We start from the raw sequence: 7,543 nt of genomic DNA, 5'->3' as shown, positions 1-7,543 counted from the left end.
GGCGTCTGAGCGACAGCACATAAAGGGCTTTAAAAGAAATGCCACAGTCGGGCGTCTGAGTGACACCACATAAAGGGCTTTAAAAGAAATGCCACAGTCGGGCGTCTAAGCGACACCACATAAAAGGATTTAAAAGAAATGCCATAGTCGGGCGTCTGAGCGACACCACATAAAGGGCTTTAAAAGAAATGCCACAGTCGGGCGTCTGAGCGACACCACATAAAGGGCTTTAAAATAAACAATCATAGTGAATATCCCGGAGGTAGAACCATCCCAGAGATACTTGGTAATAACAATAATATCACGGGTTAGTCAACAATAATAATAATCATAGATATCACAAGTCTCGAGTAGTAATTCCATTTTCTGGTTAACAGCTTCACCTCCGAAGACCGACACTAAGACCGACACTTGACCCATCCCAGACTGTAATCCTTAACCAAGGACACGGCTATTCGAATAGGTTTATTCTCTGCAGAGGGTGTACTCTTTACCCACGAGTAACGGATTTCTTTAGTCCACCGGGACTAATTCCGTCTACGGTCTTTTTGTTGAAAACACACCTAACTTGCACACACCAGCTTATCTCACACGTGTCTGGAATCACCCACGACACCCGTTAAGCAAACTCTAAGTGGGGAGGCTACAACCTCGCGTAGCATGGGATCAAATTTATATCGCGCGCTCTAAGGGGTGGCCTCCCCTCTCGGTCCCAACCGGAAACACCCATGCCCCCGGACCAGGTGGCCTGCCTACCAGCTACAACCGGTATCTTCCACCATGGCCTCTCTATACGGTGTGTGCTAGAAAGAGGTTGACAACTTACTGAACCGTACTCTACTTGTTGTAGAGACGAGTGGTAGTACGAAACAAGTATGGGGGTTACTAGAACAAGACTCGATCTACGGTCGACTCAGGAGGTTCAAGTATTCCCTGCATGATTTAGTATAACAAATATATTTCACTCAATAGATTCACCTCTCATATCACCTTACCATGCCATACCAGACATAACCGTCCCGACGGAGACCGGTGACAAACTCATGCCTACCCAAGACAGAGGTTTTCCCGGGTTCCTGCCGGTATGCATGCAAGACACATGAGGGTGATTATCATCACAAGTGTGTTCATTTCCAACAGCCTGGAATCAATAACATGCACCCATGCATATGATCATATCACATGAAATAACAAGTCCTTCGAAATGCGGTGGTGTTATAAATGCATCAACGATCACACCAAAAATATTATGCCGGGATTCAGAATGCTTGCCTTCAATGTGTGGAAAGGCAGGGTGCTCTCCAAGCTTTTTGAAAGTTTCTTCTCTCTCCCAAAATCCTATTTGAAAATATATTTGAATTAACACACATTTCGAAAACAGAACAAAAAAAAATTTGAAATTTTTTCAAATAAATCTTAAAATAAACTAGATCAAATTTGAGAGGGGTAGGAAAAAGAATCAACTCATTTGGACTTATATTTAAAAAGTTAGAGCCAGTCAAAAATTTGGTCAAAATCTGTTTTTAAATAAAACAGAAAAAGAAAACGTTTCGGAGGGGAATACGCTTTCGGAGCGGGGAAAGCGTACTAGGGATAATACGCCTTCACTTAATCTCACGTGGACAGTGCGGGGTGTCGCTGACAGTGGGCCCGCCTGGCCCACTGGTCATGTTTGACCAGTCGCCGCGCGTCGTCTCCCTCCTCTGTCCGAGCGGAGCGGGGCTCTGGCGATCGTCGCCGGCGTTTGGCTGCTCCTCGCGGGCTCCAGAGGGTAGGGATGGATCCGCACGGCCGGGGCGGTTCTCCCGGTGGTCGTGGGGTTGTCGGAGGTGGAGGGAGCTGCCGGCGGCGAGCTCCGCGGCGGAGGAAAGCTTCGGTGGCGAAGTGACTTTGTGGCGGCGATGGTTCCCGATCAAAATCAAGTAGTGGGAAAGATTCATGGGAGGATGAGGAAGTTCCTGGCGAAGAGAACGGAGAGGGGGAGGTACTGGAGGTGCCGGATTGGCCGGGGCGGTGGCGGCGGCAGGAGTTGCCGGAGATGAGGAAGGAGACCTCCCCGGGTCGAATGCGAGGCAGGGGAGCGCCATGTGGGTAGCATGAGGTCGCGTGCGTGCTCAGAGGGGCTCGGGGTGTCCATTTATAGCGCGCCAAGGTCGGTTCCGCGGCGGTGGGGATAAGCTCTCCGGCGAACCGTTTCTCTGTAGCTAGGGCGACGTGGCGGCGACGAACGCTAGCGGACACCCGTGTGGATGAGCTCGGGCTGTTCCGGGGCCAGGTGGCGAGCGGGCGAGGCTTGGGCGGCGCTGCCCGTGGCAGAGGCGCACTGCCGACGCCGGAGTGCCGCCAAGAACGCCCTGGCGGCGGCGCTGTAGCGTGCCAGGGTGGTTTGGCGCGATGCTGCGAGGCGGGGAGTGCGTGGCGAGGTGCTGCCGTGTGGGCCAAAGCCAGGGGGCCAGCGTGTCGGCTCGGGCGGGGCATCGTGCCATATGCGCGCTCTGGGCGCGTCCAGTGCATGCACTGGGTGTGCTCGACGAAATGCCAGAGCATGCTACAGAGCTTGGTTGAGACTGGCAATTAACAGACCTAGGTTAGGAGAAACGGGGAGTCTAGTGGACATGCTGGTTTGATCAGAGGTGCAAGTTCACAGTGCAATGCCAAAACTCATGTCAAAACTGGTCATGCTCTCCAGGTGTTTGATAAAATGCCACATGCACTTAGGCAGGTCTTGGGGTGGCCAAAAACTCCAGATGGGGGTCTCTTTAGATGAAAAAGAGAGTGGTGAGGTTAGTTGGACAAAAGGGGAAACTTGCTAGTGCAAGTTTTACAAAACCCCAATTCTGGACAGGAAATAAATAGCATTATTCCATGAACCAAAAATGATCTAAATGGTGCATGCTCCTGGACTTAAGGGTTTAACATGGGGGACTACAAGTAGGAGAAATAATTAAGGGTATAGGAGCAACTAAAATGGTGGTTGCTGTACAAATCCTCAAGTTGGTCCAGAATGGAAATGAGGTTGATTCACTCAATATTTTCAAAGAACAACCCTGGATTTTTGCACAAAGTGGAATAATATGTTCCTACTGACCTCCCCTAATTTTGGTAGGAGTATTAAAGAAATATTTAAAAAGGTTGTAGTGCAAAATGCACTCTGGACCAGAGAAGAAAAATTGAGTGTAGGGCTCAAAATATTTCATGAATGAAATATATTTTTGCATAATAGTGATTTAAAAACATCACATGACATCTCCAAATTTTTATGGGAATTTTAAGTGAATCTATCAAATGGTTGTAGTTCAAATATGGTCAATTATCCTTGAAAAACCATTTTCAAGAAAATAAAGATCAAGCAACTTAATTATTTAATTATTTATACTGATAAAAGTAAAGTTTTTCTTGAGAGGTTAAATAAGTCCAACAACATTTTTGAAAAGTTTTCTTTTTGGAAAAACTCATCATAACAGGGAAGGAAATGATTTAAAAATCAAAGTGGAGCTCAAAAATTCAAAGTTTTAAATCCTGGCAAAATTTTAATTTAATAAAACAAGGCCAAATTTTTGGGGTGTCACAATACTATCCCCCTTAAGAAAAATCTCGTCCTCGAGATTTGCTAAAAGTGGTGTTAAGAGAATATTTACGCAATAAAGACGTGGCTACAGTGAGAGGGCAATAAGTGGTGAAAAACCACAGTGTGAAAACTGGTGCCGCGTGGAAAAGTCCATGGTTCGTGACAAAAACGGGTGATTTCTACGCTGGATATAAATTAAGAATAACTTCTAAATTTAAATATACGCTGGTCGTACCCGAGAGCACAGTGCTCTCTCTGGCCGATTGGTGGACCCGGGGTCCACTGTCCGTCTCCTCTTCTTCTCCCTCTGACCGTTTCTTCTTCCTCTCTCCCGCGCGCTTTCTCCACCGGCGACGCCTAGTGTGTAGGGCATCTAGGCCGTACCGTGGTAGTGCGCGGCGTGCTAGCTGCTGGTGCAGCGTGCACTCACCTCGCGGGCCAGCGTGCTGTCGGCACTGCTCGCGGATTCGACTCCGAACACCGGCGATCGGCGACGAGCGGCGTTGGTGGACTTCGCCGACCGTACACCGAGCTCGAGCTATAAAAACGGCTGGGTTGCCTCTCTTCTTCCTCACATCTGGCCTCACTTCTCCTCCTCCTTTCTCCATTACTGCTTACAGAAGCTCGGTCGAGGCTCTAATGGCGGAGGCGATGCCGGACTGGTTTGTGATCCTGATATGCGGAGGGCTGGCGATGCTGCTGGGGCTCTCTGTGCTCCTGTGCACGATGATCTTCGACGAGTATCGCGATGCTGCGGCTCGGGTGTTGGCTTTCCGCAGTGATGGTGATCATGAGGAGTAGATGGAGGGTGCCGGGTGCTAACTGTTGTTAGGGGGGGGGGTGATTAGCTGGATGTAACACCGTTGCAAGGTTTTGCAAACAGTGTATATGCCCGAATGATTATGGTTGTGAGTCTGCTGCGTGGTGCTGTGTGAAATTAATTAATCCATGTCGTGAAGTGGCAGGTGTAGCAATTCAGGGAAAAGAAATCTCACTCCAGGATTTTGCGAGGGAAAAACATTTAATTTAAAGGAGCATAAACCACAACAAAAACTACACACATTAGTAGGATCCAAATAATTGACTCGTCGTACAAACTCAGGGTATTACGCATAAGTCACACACATAAATAAACGCTGCAAGGAACAAATACAATAGTGACGTCTAAAATGAAAACGGTAACTGGACGGAATCTTGATAAAATGTCTCTGGTAAAGGAATACACTCTTCTTCTATTGGAGGAAGTGGATTGACCAGTGATGTATGCGTCTCTCCGTGTCGGGTCTCAGTGGTCTGCCGATGGCGATCTGAGGATTTAAATCTGCAAGGCTCTGGAGATAATCCATCACTCGCTGGTTCAAATGCTCTTGAGCAATGATGTACTGGATAAGGTTGGCCAGGACTGGGTCTCTCTCAATACGTCCACTGGGAAAAGATGTTACTTCTCCGGGTGCTGCACGACTCGGAAAGTAATAATATCCTCGTTCGCGGGCATAGGGTACTGCGGATCGAAGACGAGCAATCGCTTCTTTCGCAGTAGCTTCTATGGCCAGGTGTGGGGTTGGCATGGATTGCCCCATGAAGGAAATTTCCGTTGGATCTTGGTTGGGGTCTACAGGAGGAATGTGTACTGCTGCCCAATATTCCGAGGTGGATGGGGTGATCCTCGATTTGAACAGCTCGTACTGGGGTGGCTGGGTAGAACCCATGGTACTGCGGGTAAAATCCCACAATATTTTAACAAAGCTACCTGGGGTTGCATCTGGGGTTCTCAGATGAATGCTGGGGCTCGGCATGACAGGAAAAAGTGTGAGTGTTGTGCACAAAGTGAGGGTGGCTGGGTAAGGTCACAAGGTGGCCTTTATATAGAAATGGAGCCGGATCGTTTTTACCGTGGTGAAAGGTAATAAATTTGCCAGCTTAGCTCCAAAGGTCGGGTCAGTGTCAGGGATACACATATCTCATAAAGAGACGTGTTACTGTGGTTGTCGTCGGGTTGGTTTTGGTAGTTGTGCCCGGAAAAATATGCAGCTATGCACTGACCAAAAATGCAAGGCTACTATTAAAATAGAGGCACAACGACAGGCTGCGTTAAAATACACGGTCGCATGATTACAAAGCGAGGATACACTGAAACTCGGTGTTACTCATACGGCTTAGTCTACCTCGTTTATGTCTAAACGGGCGTGCCTGGTGGATGTCGAGGCTTCTCCACGTGTCTCTCTGCCGGAATTAGTCGGAGATGGCGGAGGAACTGCAGGGTCGGGGTAGTGAGAATGACCATTGCGGGGATTGTTGGCCACAACCCCATTGGAGTGTGCTCCCAAAATGCGACGAAGCACCTCAGGGGTTATCGCAGCACCTTGGCCGATGGCTGGAGCAGATCTCGGAGTCTCGATCGGTTGTCCAAACAGCACGACTGGGTTGTCGGCGTTGGGCTCGTTTTCTTCTCTCGCCGGGGCTCGACGAACCAGCTCTCCACGAGCTGCAATCAGATCAATGGTGATCTGGTCGAACAGTGCCTCTAGTGCACTTACATAGCACACTAGGTGCAACAATGCGGGGTCCGTCTCGTGATCTCCATTGGAAACTTGGGGTGGTCTACCATACCCTTCACGTCTGGGGTAGTAGTGGAATGAGCGACAGTTAACTCTGGGCGACAAGTGCCTGAGATGAACTATAGCCTCTCGAGCGGCTAGCTGGATGGCTTGTGGCTCAAAGGAAGTTGTTCTTCCGGTGAACCTGTAGGGGCGCTCGGGTGTTAGACCCCTACCGTAGATGTGCACAGTGGCCCATAATTGACGGTCTTCACCGCTCATGGGTCCTTGATACACAACATATTCTGGTGGCTCCTCTAACGCATAGGCACGACGGGTGAGGTTTGCGAGGATGGTCACAAAACCTCCAAGGTTGGTTGCTGTGGTTTCGTTGTGCACGACAGGTCCAGGCATTATGGCTCGGTTTGAGGTAGCGGCTGTGTGTGCTGGTTTCGTGCTAGCGCGCCCTTTTTATAGGAAAAAGGGGACGGAATCTTCCTTCACACGCTTGTGAGAAAGGACTATTTAGGGGCCGGTCACTGGCGCATGAGTGACAGGTTAGGTTGATAGGTTGGGCACCGACTGCCAAAAGTGCTGGGTCACTGCGTGGCTATCTTGCACGAGAAGCTTGGTTGGGGTTTGGTTAAGGTCTGGTGGGTTGGTTTGCCTAAGTTTATTGACCTGGCTAAGATAGGATTAGCCAATGGTCAGCCTGGCTCTGATACCAAGCCTGTCACGACCGGGTTTTCCGGGTAGTCAATTTCCAGAAAAGACCGTCGTGCTCATCAGCCCTAGAATTACTGTTAGCTGATGAGGCTCCATCTTGATACAGAAATTCCAAGCCAAAAACAAAATATGTAGTACAAGACCATTCTGGCCTGTGAGTACAATAAAGGGTTTCTAGTGGTTGATGGCGGAAGTGGTCTGTGGATCATCAGTGTCTATGGGACTCCAATTCCCACAGGAACAGCTGACCAGGTTAACTCCTATCTTCGCGAGGCTGCTATCTCCATTGCGTGGGTTTCGGGGCTGGCATCGCGTCGCTCCTCTCCGTGCAAGAAAATCTGGCCAAGACAATAGCCAGGGACAAGCCAGTGAGTACTTTGAATGTACTCGCAAACATTATGAACACAGGTACAATATAACAATGATGTGCTAAAAATATTTTATGCTCATGACGTCAGTCACAAAATATATTAAATCTCGGATGCGTCCAAGCATGTTATTTATAAAATTGTAATGACATAGTAGTATAAAAATTGTATGAAATAAATAACAAGCAATGCCACAGTCGGGCGTCTTAGCGACACCACACAAAGGGCTTTAAAAGAAATGCCACAGTCGGGCGTCTGAGCGACACCACATAAAGGGCTTTAAAAGAAATGCCACAGTCGGGCGTCTGAGCGACAGCACATAAAGGGCTTTAAAAGAAATGCCA

Source organism: Triticum dicoccoides, chromosome 6A (assembly GCF_002162155.2).
Source record: "Triticum dicoccoides isolate Atlit2015 ecotype Zavitan chromosome 6A, WEW_v2.0, whole genome shotgun sequence".
Lineage (NCBI taxonomy): Eukaryota > Viridiplantae > Streptophyta > Magnoliopsida > Poales > Poaceae > Triticum > Triticum dicoccoides.
The sequence above is the reverse complement of the archived record's forward strand: the minus strand, read 5'-3'. Positions refer to the sequence as shown.